The sequence below is a fragment of the Prinia subflava genome, chromosome 3, assembly GCF_021018805.1.
Source record: "Prinia subflava isolate CZ2003 ecotype Zambia chromosome 3, Cam_Psub_1.2, whole genome shotgun sequence".
Lineage (NCBI taxonomy): Eukaryota > Metazoa > Chordata > Aves > Passeriformes > Cisticolidae > Prinia > Prinia subflava.
Genome location: NC_086249.1, coordinates 41979891 through 41994350, shown reverse-complemented (window position 1 = coordinate 41994350; position 14460 = coordinate 41979891). Strand labels below are relative to the sequence as shown.

The 14460-nt window shown below is 43.0% G+C and overlaps 1 protein-coding gene across 4 annotated transcripts in view; it reads left to right on the top strand.

Moving 5' to 3' along the window:
* Nucleotides 1–7400: 7400 nt before the first annotated feature.
* The window catches only part of TRPC4 (transient receptor potential cation channel subfamily C member 4), a 131526-nt gene continuing 124466 nt past the window's right edge, over nucleotides 7401–14460 (top strand). Inside the window, exons 1-2 of one of the 4 annotated variants that reach the window (XM_063391975.1) lie at nucleotides 7406–9399; nucleotides 9869–10156. The gene's annotated coding sequence lies outside the window, so the exon portion shown is untranslated. Of the gene's footprint in view, nucleotides 9400–9607; nucleotides 10382–14460 lie in introns of those variants that run through there. The other 3 variants (XM_063391977.1, XM_063391974.1, XM_063391976.1) reach the window with 3 other exon arrangements.

Genomic DNA, 14460 nt, shown 5'->3' with positions numbered 1-14460 from the left:
GAAATTAGCTTATCAAGCAAACTTGAATTCAAGGATGCAGCTGAGATGATATAACTCTGTTTCATACACTCAGGGACATAATGTTTGTAAATTCCTCCTTCCAAATTGCAATGTTGCTTACATGTCCTTTCCCTGAAGGCCACACCCAGTTGTGTCTCTAGGGGCTATGAGGATGAGATTCTCTGCAGATGTTTACAGAAGGCAAAGTGCCATGTTCGCTCTTGGTAGTGACTGAGGAGAAAATGGCATTCCTACAGCAAGATGAATCTCATCTATGATCAGAGTTTGACTAATCATTTTATCTACATCACCCGCAGTGTGGAGTATGTAAGAAGGTATCTTATACAGGCACTTGCACTGTAGTGTTCAACACCTGCTGGTGTGGATCTCTCTGGAGCTCTTAGGACCTGCAGAGAAGGCACCCATGAAAGCAGGATCTGAGCACCAAGTGCTGAATTATCCTGAGGAACAAAGGCCTTGGGGTATGACTGTAATAGATCTCTACTTTCTTGATCCCACCGTACTGATGGAAAGGAAATTCTTCCTGTGTAGATCAACCACCTGCCCACAGCAAGGGCAGCAGTGACCCGGGGCAGGGCACAGACAGAGCAAAGCTGTTTCCCTTCCCTCCCATGGAGTCAGTTATTAAGTGGTAAGAGGCTAAAGCTCTCTGCACAAATACATACCTGCAAAAGATGCCCAGAGAGATGACATGCTCTACTAAACTCCCACCAAATAAATCAAACAGCTTTATGGCTACATTATTTATGGCAGTGGCAGAAAAAGATACTGAATCGACATAAAACCTTGACCAGTTTCCTTCAATAAAAAGTTCATATGCACACACACACACAAAAACAGGATGCATGTTTTGTAATAAGATTGCAATTGACTGTTATTCGTTGACTTAGAATTTACCAAAAAGTGTGTGAGAAAAGAAATAAAAGAAAGGGAAGGTTAGATTTAATTCTTTGTGTGAGCCTCTCTCACGCCTCACACAGAAGCCTACAAGGCTGTGCACCTTGCAGGTCTGTGCCATGACTGCAAATTGTCTCCACAGCACCATCCAGTGGCTTTTTCTTGGCTGGAAAACACCGCAGAAAACCTGCGCCCCAAAACTCCGCACCTCAGGGTGAAGTGTACAGCAACACAGCCATATCCTCAGCATGCTTGCTCTTCCCTCTGCCCTGCCCAGCGTCTGCCACTTCTCTTTAGCTAAGAGCTATGGGCACAATGCACTGGAATAATGGGGGAATATAATGGCATCTATTTATTTTAGGATAAGGAGAAGCTCGGTCTCTCAGAATAAACCATTAAGCAACGTTCTGGAAATCTACGCAAAAAATTATCTTGCACTTCTGTTACACATAATCAAACACGAAGTCTGTCATAGTTTAACATCACTTGGAGAATGTAATAACAAAAATGGAGCTAAGGATTGCATTAAGCACTTTGAAATCCATGAAGCCAATTTCATACTCTGCTGTCACACAGACAAAAGAAAAAAAAATCAGAAACCTACCAGAGCTCTCTGAAATGGTAACAATAAAAATATGACTCTCTTTATTTTTGCCTAGCTATATAAAAACATCAAAGGTATGGCAAAATTGTTTTCAACAGTTAAAGGAAAGCAACTTCAATCCTGAAATATCCTTTGATATCTTCTTGATACCCTTTGCTTCTCTCAATGTCACCAATATGCCATAACAAATACACATAACCATTATTTTTATCAGTGAGTCTCAATATGCACAGGAAGTCTTACTACAAGCAATATTTTATATATATAAATAATTCGCTCCCAGCACTTTACATTAATGAAAAGTATTTTTAAAAAAGAGATTAACTATTTTTATCCAAAATTCAGAAATCAGTGCAGCATCCATTCTAAGCAAACCTCTCATGATAACTGTTGTTCCTACTTACAGGGTCTTTAATGGTTTTACAAGTATTTATCCTTCCTGGATCCTGAGTGCACAACCATAATGGAGTGATAAAGAAAGAGGGTTGCCATCCGTAAGTAAGAAAACTGAGTCTCAGGAATGGCACAAAAGAAGTATTTACAAGGCAGGAAGAGAAGTGATGACTCAAGCCTGAATATCTGCCATCCCCTACTTGTTCTAGAGCCTGTCTGCAAAATAAGTGAATTCTATATGCTCTCAGGTTCTACACACTTTCAACACAACCCACCACCAAGCTGAACTGTTGTCAGTCTGCCATTTTATGAGCCAGATCACTAATATACTGTAAAAGCCACACAATTTAAAAAAAAACCTTCTCCCTTTCTCAGATGTTAAAAGCATTACTGATGTATTTGTCTGGTGGAGAGAGAAGACTAATTATGTTTTTTTGAAATCTTGGGTAATTAATCTGTGATTTGAATTTAAAACAGAGCTCCAAGCAGAGGTTAAGGAAAAAATATGCATGCTTTATCACAATGCTAGCTGAAAGAAAACCTGGAAGCAATAAAACTACCAAAAAGCACCTTCAGGACAAGAGTTGTTTTCCTTGTGCCATTTTAGGTAGAGCTTCTGGACAGTGGAATATCCCTCCTGCTCTTTGGGTGGGTGCAGACCTGCTGTTAGGCTGGGGTTACACCTCCTTGGACCTTTGAGGTACCCTAAGGAATCTAAAAGATTGTCTGTGGTTAGGCAGTTGAATTCCTCATTTAAAGTCCACTGTTTCAAACCACAATGTACATAAGGCAAATTCCTGCACTTGAATGCGCAGGTATCCTCCTGGCTTTTATAGGACTCTGTCCAAAGGGAAGAATTCACCCTTTTCAGATGTAAAGGCCAGGACAGAAACTGTATTTGGTCTCTTAAGCTACATATGCTTCCAAAGTTGAATCACGCTGTTCAAATGGCATCTGAGAGTGCAAACAGATTGGCTGCATGTCTTTCTTAACAGCACAAAAACTCAGCTTCTCAAAATATCATTGATAAAAAGGGACACACTAAGTTTTGGAAAAAAATATCTCATTAGAGACACTTAGAGAATCCTAAAGTCGGAAAAATCCCTACTCGTAGAAAAAGGTTCATATGTTTCAAAGATATGAATTCCATAACTGGGAGATGTGAAATCTCTCAGTATTTAACTCTTTCTATAGTTAGAAACATCCTACTTATGTGTAGTTTAGGTCTTCCTTGCTAAGATGAAAAATTGATTATTACTCCTACTTCTGATGAATTCATTAGCTGTCTCTGTAGTACTCTCTTTTTCACAACTATAAACTACATGACATAACTTAAGGGTATCTTTTCTTAGGCAGAACAATCCCACCTGAAATATTCCTGAAAAATCACATTACTTCATTATCCATGATGCTGATCTCCAGGCTCCCTGTAGGAGGTTATTCTTACACCTCTGTCAAACATGAGGTTTGGAGTTGATGTAAATTTCTGCTCACCTAGAGCAAAACAACAGTTTCTCACATGTTACGCTTCTGGTAATACATTCTGAATGTCTACTAGCTTTCTTGCCAATATTGGTGGTGGTGTTGTTGTTGAGGTTTTGGGGGGTTTTTGTGGTTTTGTTTTGTTTTGTGGTTTTTGTTGTTTAATTTTTTTTTTTGTAAACAGCTTCTCATGGCTCTCTGTCTCAGAGTATGTTCCAATAAAATCTTCAGACTTTTCCTACCAGTCATCTAAGTGTGTCATCGCCTTCTTTTTTTTAAGTGCTGTTCTCTGCTGTTCTTTATCCTATTATTTCAAACTCACTTTTACCAGATTTAGAGGCCTTCATCTTATATTTCTCAGCTGTTTCACACCATTAAGAGCAAATAAAATCTAGTTATACACTCTACCACTTAAGGATGTAAAATAACAGCTCCATAATTCCAAGAAATATCTCCTTTTTGTGTGTGTGTAAGATGTTCAATCACCTTTTCTCCACACTGATTTGAGGTAGACCAATCTTTTGAAACCTTGTTTTTAGTTCCCTTAGAGACGTTTGATGTATCTGCCTTCTCTTTTAACAAATCATAAACACATTCTTGGTAACGCAGTGTTGCCTTCCCCTTTTCCCAGCCTTTCTTTCTTGAACAGCCTGTACCACTCTCTATCAGCACTCCAATCCTTTGATTTATCCTACAAAGTCTCTGTCTTGCTGATTTAGTTACAGCTTTGTTTGTGTAGCAAGACATTTCGTTCTTTCTGATTATTCCACATACTTAAAGATACCTAAAATGTCTGGCTAGTTGCCCTGGAATCCTGCCTCTTGTTTTCTTCCATCTCCTGAGTCAAACATGCCACTTGTTTCTAAGATTTCAGGTCCTTTACCAGGATAGCATCCTATAAACACAGGTAGAGGTTTCAGCTCTTTCAGAAAAATGAGAAAGCTACCATTCCTTAGGTGTATTTTCTACTCTTTTTCAACAAACTTTGCTGTCTCAGGTTTTTGCTGTGTTATTCTAAGGATGAAGATTCAAACATCTGATTCTGTGTCTCTCTCATGCCGGTGTTTACATGTGAGATCTGATCTCCTATTAGAGCTAAAAGGGATGTAGTGTGGACTCATGGTGCTGTGCATAGGTGTCCAAAGCCCATAAAATTTCACACAATATTTGGTATAACATACAGAAACATACAGGTCACCTATAAGGCAATTTCCTTGGCAAGGCAATGCAAGACAAGTCAAAAACCACCTGTTCACCTTTTGCAGGCATCTTGGATAGTTTTAGGAACCTCAAACAAGGCACCCCTGCTTTGGGGTTTGCTTCAGTAGAATGCTTAGACAGGATGTAGCTCACCTAAAAGTCAAAATGCACATTCAAAGCTCAACTACAACCTCATTACTGTATTGAATAAATTTTCATTGGTTCTACAGGGAGTTAAGGACACTTAGGAGTTCAAATGTGTACACTTAAATTTAGATGTCTCTAGTCTGGAGGCACATCCCACTCCAGCACAGGGTTTGATTCATTAGACCTTTCCTTCCTAAACCCCCTATTCTGAAAGACTGTGCCAGAAAAACCTCAAAAATGTAACAGCTGAGTATTCTGACAGAAAGTAAGTGCTTACTCGTAAACACAAACATGAAAATAATCATAGAGGACAAAAATTAAATTACTTTGAAAAACACAAAAAACTTTATTGATATTGCTCTACTACTGATTAAAAATTTGCAAAAGAAGGCAGAGAACCCTTTTGCACCAAGTTCCACTCTCTGATGTAAGAAAAAAACGCTTAAATCATTCAAAAACTCTGGTTAGGAGAAGAAAAGAAGAAAGAGCTTGTAGCATGTCAGTAAAAATAACAGATGTGAATTCTGTGAAACTGACAAATGTAGGCAGGTAAAAGAAGTTTAATTGCTTGCTGTCCACCAAAAATATGAATTGTTGAGATTTAAGTAGTAGTAAAATGGGAATCTACATAGAATTCTGCATACTTCCAATGTAAACTGCAATATTAAATTAAATAGCAATTTAACTGTCAATAAATCTAAGCAACTTTCTTCCCTGTATTAAAATACAAACTCTAAATGTCTTCTTACCTGAATAACTTGGAAGCCTTGAGAAAAAGTCAGACAAGAACCTGCTTGTCATGAGTTGAGCAAATACCAAATAAAAGTATTGTATATTTTTTTCTAGTATTTCACTTGTGTTTGACCTTTTTTGGTTGCTTTAATTTTTTACTTTTTAATGAAAAAAAAAAAAAAAAGAAAACAACACAAAAAAAACCCAACCAAAGACAAACACAAAAGAAATATAGTTCAAGATTCTAGTCTGGCATAGAAGAACAACCTGAGTGAAAGAGTCCTACAGCTGAGGTCAGTATTTGTTTAAAATAAAGTGTTACTATTTATTCACATCTCTGGATCAATCTTTTCCTTTACTTCTCCTTTCCCTTGCATGTTCCTCTCTCTCCACTCACAACATTTTTGCCCCACTAAACCTTCACAAGGATGATATCTCTGCCAATAAATCTTTCATAGAAAATGAAAGATTTTGGCTGGGATTCCCCACCTTCTTTCACAGAATCTACATTCTTCAGTCAGTCAATAAATAGAATCACTTTTTCTCGAGTCTCAGAAACTTGAGTTTTGCCTAATGGTTTTAAGTACATAAATGGTAATACACTGAGTTATGTGGAAGGAAAGATTTAATAGTATGGAATGCTTGGTGTGGGCTGGCAAGAACCATTTGCTGCTTGCAGAGTTCTGTCTGGGAGAACTGCATGGTCTGTAACAATAGAATTAATGAAATCAACTTGTTACAGATTTCATGAATTAGATTAATACAGAGAAAAAAATTATAAGCCTTATTCTGTGTACAAGTGTAGTCTCCAAAACAAATACAGAAAAAAATATAAACTGCAACAAGAGATACTGTTGTACTGTGTGACTTTACATCATTGATAATGAGCAATAGATTGGTAGAAGTATATATAAAACTAAATAAGAATAATAATAAGTCTGAGGAAATCTTCCTCCATTATGCCAAATTAATAAAAAATACAAATATTTTTAATAAATTGAATAAAATTATTTAAAATAATTAGTATAAGCTTCTTTCTTATGCATATAAATTTCCATCTTGGAGAAAAATTCATAATCTCTTAAATGTCCATGCTAGTGAGAAAAATTTTCATTAACACATAAGAAAAAGGAGCTGAGACATAAAAATATCACAGCACTTTTTACTTGGTACTGAATGAGTAAATATGGTTAAAATTTCTGCATTGCTTTTTCCTTTTTTCTTTAAGGCAAGTCAGCTTACTTGACTTGGGTAAAGTTATACTGAATCACAGCTGCTGCAGTTGTTCTTACCTATACTCACTAATATTAGAAAGTGAAATCAATAAGTATTTCCTAAATGGTCCAACTCTATCTTATTTTTCAAGCTGTCTTTAATCTTGTGTTTTTCTGTTCATGAAAGAAAACCAGGAGTTTATATAAGATATTTGCACAAACTGCAGAGAGAAGGGAAAATCGCAGCCTGCTTGGTTTTCTGGATATATAAGATTTGGCTGAGCTGAGAATGGTCAGCACCTGGGCACGTGTCAGTAGGTGTTCTGAGAAGGAGGATGTAACGTGGGAGGTAGAAATGGAGAAGGTCCTAAGGAGAACTGATTTTGGTGTGACACCATGAGGGCCCAACCATGCTGTTTATCATCCCTAAAACCTTAATATGTGATACAGGCTTCACAGAATGTTTAACTTTTCCCCTTTACTTCTCTCTCCTGACCACAGTATTTACTGTGAAACATTTGGCAGCTAGCTACATGTCAGAAATAAAACATACTAGCATACACTCAAAATGTTGCAAGGATCCCGACTCCACTGTCCTGAAACAGAGATGAAATTCTGTTTACTTAATTCTCATCTGAGTAATACCACAGAGATTTTATCTGAACATTAATTTAATAAGGAATTATAAGTTTGGGAAGACCCAGGGGAGACTGCTAAAGGGTTATGATACGTAAAATGCCAGAAAACATAAAACACATCGATAGTGCCATGTTGCGCTCACCCCTGCAGAGTAGAAATGTCACAATATGCATAAAAAGGCATGGGAAATACTGTTAATTATAGAGGTATTTGCTTGTGAAAGATTAAATATTGCACTCAAAACAGAAGTTGGCTTCTCATGATCTAGTAAGGAAATATATGGGGGGAAAAAAGCACTCTGCTCTGCAAAATGCCTCTGAAAGTAAGCTGTGATTACACTTCCAATCTGCAGCAACACAGAGCTGTAGCAATCAGTGCTGTCAGTAGCCTGCACGAGAGGTACAAATGCTCCAATAATATTTTGATGTGCTTACATTGCCAATTCCAGTGAAATCTGATGAAGTAGCCATAGCCTTCATGGTAGGCTCTCTGGCCCTCTAGTGTGCCTCTATTTACCCAGCTCTCTCTCCTTTGTGCGGATATGCATGTATGGGTCTACACAAACATTAGCACACATGTATGTGTGCTCACTAGAATGACTGACTCAGCTTTCCAAGCAGCTGCTTTTGGTATTTGATCTGTATTTGAACTGACACGAGTTGATCTCACCTGTTCCATTGACATCTCTCAGCAAGAGACCCGCAGAGACCTGCCTGCCTGCACACTGCTCAGTGGGATGAGGCTGCTTTCTGAGCAGGTCTCCAAAGGCAGCACACTTCTGCAGAAATCCCAGCAGTGCCTAACTTGGGGCACATCTAAGATACTATGCCAGTGGTTCACACAGCAGTCTGATGCAGAGATTTGCTGCTGCAACCGTGGAAGTCTCAGAGCAGAATCCATCTGGCATTTTCACTGCACAGCTTAATGCAGATTAATGGCATCACCTCTGCTGCCCGTGGAGGTCTGGTGGTCTGGTGCCTGTTCTCACGGTTGCCTTCGAGTGTGCAGGGCTGGCGGTTCCTTCGCGTTTGCTGAGTGACACTCTCAGGCTCGCCTGCTCTGGCGAGCGCTTCACTCCTCGGTTGCCGCAGCGAGGCAGCTGAAGCCCAGCCGGAGGGACGCTCCCGTCCCGGCGCTGCAGGAAGCAAAGGGGCTGCCGGCAGCCGGGCTGCCTGCGCGACCTGCGCGCCCCGCTGGGACCCGGGCCTGCCCGCTGCTGCCCTGCGCTTACTTCACCCCGCTTGTCTCTCGAAGCCCCCAGGTGGAAGCTTTTCATCCAAAGAGGCGGACAAAGAGCGAAACCGGAGGCATGCTGCCCGGCGGTGCCAGGCGGGGGCCGGCCTCCCGGGGGGCGGGAGTGGCTCGGAATTGAGGGATGTTCGCCCGGGCGCGGCACGGTGTGCACATGGTGGCAGCCGGCCCCCTGCGCGCATCGCGACCAGATCCCAACAGGGGGATGAGTCCAAACAGACCTCAAATCATCATCATCATCATTATCATTGTTGTTGTTACATTATTAATGTTATTATTGTTATTATTACTACATTACCCCCCAACCAACCAAAACTCAGCAAAGACACGGATGTTCTGTTATGCATCTCTGTCTCTGCACGTTGTATCTTATTCCTACAATTTCTAAGCTCGTGCATTTAAGTTCTGTCACGATTTTCTAGGGAAAGGAAAAGTAAAGCGAGGAACTGGATGTTGAGCAGCCTCATTCCCTCTGCTCCTCTATTACCAATCTTGGCTGCGGCTCGCTCCCGTTAACGTCCAGGCCGGGCTGACCCAGGGGCCCCGGGCGAGGCTGGGGCGGCGCAGGGGCAGGGACCACCCGGCTGGAGGCTGCGCCGGGTGGCGCAACCGGGGCAGAGCCTTCGCTGCGCCTCGGCAAGGAGCGCCGGGCGAGCCACCTGGAGCAAACCTCGGCTGCGGGCTCGAAGCGCTCCGGGCGAGGCCCCCGCGGAGGCGGACTCACAGAGCGCCACCGCGGCTGCATGGAGCGGGCCGGCGCTTTCCCAAATGCGGAGCGATGTAACAGCGAACTTTCCGCGGAGTCGAGGCTGCTCCTTGGTGCGTCTGCCTCCGAGCGGTCCCGGGCGGTGCGCGTTCTCTGCTCGCCGACCAGCCCCGCTCCAGCGCTGGGCGGGCGCCCTCTCGCTCCTCCCGGTGCCCGGGGCGGCAGCGGGTGAGCCCCGGAGCGCCCGGGGCGGGCTCAGCGCGGAGCCCCGCGGAGCGCGGCGCGGCCGCGGGGGGGCGCAGGCGGCGGGGGCGGCGGGGCCGGGCGGGGGGCGGCGGGACGGGCTGGGCGTGCGGCCGGCTCGGGAGGGAGCGCAGCGGCGAGGACGGAGAATCCCGGCGTGTGCCCGTGCGCGCTCCTGCCGCCCGTATCGGGGTGTCTTTCCTCCTTCCCCGCGCTGCGGAGGGGACCGCCGCGTCGGGAGGAGCTGGTACTTTTTGCAGCCGGCATGAGGCTTGCCGAGGGAACAAGGAGACGCCGCGCTAAGCAACCGGGGAAGAACCTGCCTCTCATCTGTTGCAGCGGAACCCGGCGGCAGGCGCGGTCCTCCCGGCCGGAGGTGATGGGCACCCGCTGACTCGTGGCGTGCGTCCGAGAGTGCCTGCAAGTGTGGCAAACATGGAGAAAATAAAGTAAAAAAAATGTGGATAGTCCCTGAGATGGACGGCAGGCAGTGAAATAAAACAAACACCTTCTGAAGGGATTTAATTTACAAACGGGATTGAAAAGGGTACAACTTCCATGGGAAAATGTGACTTGTTAAAGCTGCTGTCGGAAGATGCCGGCTGTCAACGCAAGCACCTAAACCAAGTAAGTTCCCATCAACTTTGATCTGTTCTCTTTCTGAGCCTTTGATTACCTTTTTGACCCATTGAAAAAAAAAAAAAAAAAAAAAAGGAAAAGGAAAAAAGGAATTCCCTATGACTGTCTAAGGTAACTTTTTGCGCCGAGGCAAGCAGCATAAAGGAACATCGTGCACGCCCTTGGTGATAGTCCAGAGGAGCATTGAGATCTCTTCCTTCCTCTCTTCCTCTTGTATGTATTAAACGTGTTTTTCCCCGGCATCCGCTGCCGTGGGAAGCGGCATCCTTCGGTCGCCGGGTGACACCTGCAGCCCAGCGGAGCGCCCAGGGGCCGGGGGCCCGGGCAGGGCGGTCCCGGGGGCAGGAGGAGGCTCCGCACCCTCCACCCGCGGGGCGAGTGGGAGCCCCGCCGGCCGCGCTCGCCCCGCGCTGCTGCGGCCCGGCCGCACGGGAGTCCGCGGGTCGCGCTCACGGGTGGGTGCGGAGCCGCGCCCCGGCCGGGCCCGCTCCCCGCGGTACGGGCGGCAGCAGCTGCGGGCTCCTCGCAGGCTCTCTCCCCGAGGGGACCTGGCTCGCCGCCGCCGCAGTCCGCAGGAACCCTCCGGGGAAGGGCGGCGGTCCTGTTAGGAAGCCTCAGGAGGGACCTGGAGGACAGCGAGGTGCAGGTGGCAGGAGCAGAACAGGGTCAAGTGGGCTGCGGGACGGCTGCTGAAGCAGAGGAGGGAGCTGCTGGGTTCATCCCCATGTGGGGTTTTCACGGGCAAGGCCCTGACACCTGAGGTGATGGGGGAGAAGCTATGGTCCTGTTGGGAAGAAGCAGGTGATGCTCTGGAGGTTTAAATGCCGACAGAAATTCAGCACTCTACCGAGGCACGCAACTGTAAGTGTGGCTACGGTTGCCAAAACTTACAGACTTGTGAATCTAATGTTTCCCTGTTTTTACCAGAAGCATCATTTATGCACTTTATTTTCCTGGACTTAGTTGAGTGACTTCCTGTTAGCATGGCAACCAAATTTTAGTTCTCTACACGACTTGTGAAATGGCTCTTCCAACATACAACACCTTTCAGGTGGAAGTAAACAAAACCACCTTCTATTAAGTGTTTTTGTTACAGGGAATGGGTCGTCCACATTAAAAAAAAAAAAAAAAAAAGAGAGAGAGAGAAACAGTAGGTAACAGAGATACATGTTGTACATGTTGGCTTCATCTGAGGAGTAAGTATTTCTAAGAAACAGTGCACACAGAGATTTTCTATAGAATGCAGGATAGACAGAATGGGAAATAGTTTAAGTTCTACACACTAAATATCAACCTTACAGTACCTTTAAATCCAGTTTGCCTGAAATTTCAAATTTAATTGTATTGCAGTGACATGGAACGTTTCAGTGTTTATTTTACTTGCTTCAAAGCCCACACCCGGATAGCTCAGCAAGGTTTTCTGTGCAAGCCTACTGAATTTTCCATCAACTAACCTCATTCATTTAAGCAATAGGTTTGTGTACATTTAGAGAAGCCAGGCACCAGTGAGAGTGCTTTAGACCTGTTTTAGAATAGCAGAAATTCTGGAAGACCTGAGTTTATGCTAATTTTTTATGCAAGACTCAAATGAGCTTTATCCTTCAGTATCAAAATAGCTGAAACCAAACATGGTTTTCCTTTGGTGTTGCCTTCTACACTGAAAGGCCTTGGTTTTCTTTGCAGGAAGATGGCATTCTTTACTGTATTTTTTTTCCTCCTTTTTCTTCTGTTATTCAGACTTAGGAACAGATGAGACTTTATTTGGAATCAGGAAAACAAAAATATGTCTGTCTTTTAAATTTAACTTCAGCCACTTACTCTGACTCTATGTATAGCAGTCATTGCCCTTAAAATAACTCCAGAAAAAAATTCCATTTCTTCTTATCTCATGCTATTTAAAGCCAAGTACTGCTAGCTGAAATTTGAGTGAAATTGAGGTCACTATGATTTTGATTATCTTTTTGAGATATCTTTGCTTGTCTACTGAAAATGATGGGTCCTGACCAATGTGGCTCTTCTCTTGGTGGACTCGCATTCCTTCAGTGTGGAGAGACCACCAAGTGGTTATTGAAATGTACATATAGAGAAAACAGTTAAGGGATTAGCTTTCACCTTTGTGTGTGTGTGTGTTTATTGCCTGACTTAAAGGACAAGGAAAAATGTGCATGACTGCACCTCCCAAGACCTGAGATCTGCCTCCATAGCAGTACACTGTTTAATCTGTCAGCTTTTTCTGGGATTTGATTCACTGGAGTGAGGTTACAAAACCAACAAGGAACATCTTGTGTGGCGTCTCTGCTTGCCTCTGGTGGTGCTGGTAGTCGGTATTAAAAGGGACCAAATTAATTTTGAAAATGATGACTAAGTCACCATAACTTATCTTACGGAAAGGCAGAATAGAAGCAGGAAGAAAAGACTCTGTTATAACCTGTTTAAAGAAAAAGCAGATAAAAATAGATGGAGCATTGTTCTATTCAGACATTTAATGGCTTTATGAGTGTCAGATTTATCATTACTTTTTCTATTCAGTTTTAAATTTTGTTGGATTTTGTTCTTGTAACTTTCTCAAATACAATGTTCTTAATTATTGAAGGAAGGTTGAAGGTAAAACTCTGTGTGTAAATCAATCTTCCATCACCAGGTTTTGTGACAAAATAAAATTCCAGAAATCATCTGTTTTAGGAGTCTTGAATCATTGAGAAAGATAAGCCAAACTTGCCCTTGCTTTATTACACTGACACTTCTTTAAGTAGTCTAGCATAGTGTTAGTGTAACACCATGAACAATGGTGCCAGGATGCTCATGTCCACTGTGATTTGTTGCTGGAAAAAAAATCTCCTGACTTAATACATATTAATTAATATAGTTTTGTGAAGTGAATACAAGGAAAGGTTGAGCATATGAAATCTTTCTGTAACAGATATGCATGCAGAAGTCCTTCAAAGGGGTATTACCTTTCAGTCAAATAGAATTTGAGACTGTCAAAAGAGGAGCAATTACAATAAGACAATTTCTTTGTACAGTGAAGTTTTCAAAGGAATTAAAAGGTTTCTAGTGTGCCAAAAAGACTAAAGTAACAGATAAATTACTTTGCTCTTGTATCATGTTCTTCTTGGACTTGTGGGCTGTTTTGGTTTCATTTGAGGTTTTTCTTCTTCTTTCAAATGTTGGCTTTGGTTTAAATTCTTAAATTACTTCTTCCACTCTTTTTCAACCACACTTCTAGTTTAGATATTGACTGGTGTGAGACAAAAACTGAAAAAAGAACCTTGGATAAAAATCACTTTTTTTCACAGCTAAGGTATTTCTCAGCAAATGTGGGCTGAAGAGGGATAGAAAACCTTCCTTAAATCTGAGTGAATTGTACATTTGTCTAAGATTACGAACCAGTGAAATCTAATCTCTAAACTCCATGACAGTTTCTGCAGTTTCTTGGTCACTGAGTCTGTGCTTGATACATTCATCTCAAAAGCTTCTGACATACTTGTGCATGTCAGATGAACCATTTGAATATTATAATCATATTATCTGGTATAGTATGCAGTGGGTAGAAAGGGAAACAGTAAATGGAGAAAGATTTTTCACTGGGCTTTTCAAGGAAAGAGATTATGGGATTCTTCTGCAGATGCTTTTGACATATCATTGAAAACTTCTGAGGATCAAGCAGCCTTTCCTCAGGAGTCAAAGGCCTCCATTCCACCCCTGGTACATGGACAGCCCCTGAGCAGTCAAACCATGTGGTGGTGCCCTTAAGCTCTTCCAGTCCTAGCTCAGCATATGCTGGTTTTCCAGGATAAACAAGATCTTTTTGTTTGGTTTTGGTTTTTTAGACCAGTGTTAAGGACCACAAGTACATCGTTCCTTGGCTCAGAGAGTCAGAAAGCTTATACTGCCTGTGTTCACACCCAAGACCCTACTGGCAAAAGAAGCCCTGGGCTCCTCATGTCATTGTGCCAGCTAGTCAGGCAAAGCACAGATCAGTTGATTGAGAGCTGGCACGTAAGGAGGACTCCAGTCTCTGTGGATCTTGCAGCAGGCTAACCTTTTGTGGCTGCATTCAATAACCCTGAACTGACATGCAATACCTGTTTGCCAGCTGTCAGGGTGAACCTGGAGTGTCTCTCTCCCTTTCCTGGAAAGAGAAGGGCTGAAGCAGAGAGTGAACCATCCTCTGTATTTTGTCATCTCTTTTATAGCAGAACAAGCATCCTCCACAGGTGACTGTCTCTCTTTGTTAACCATACAGCAAACGACAAGACAAGGAACCTTCCTTCTTAAGATAGGTTTGCTGA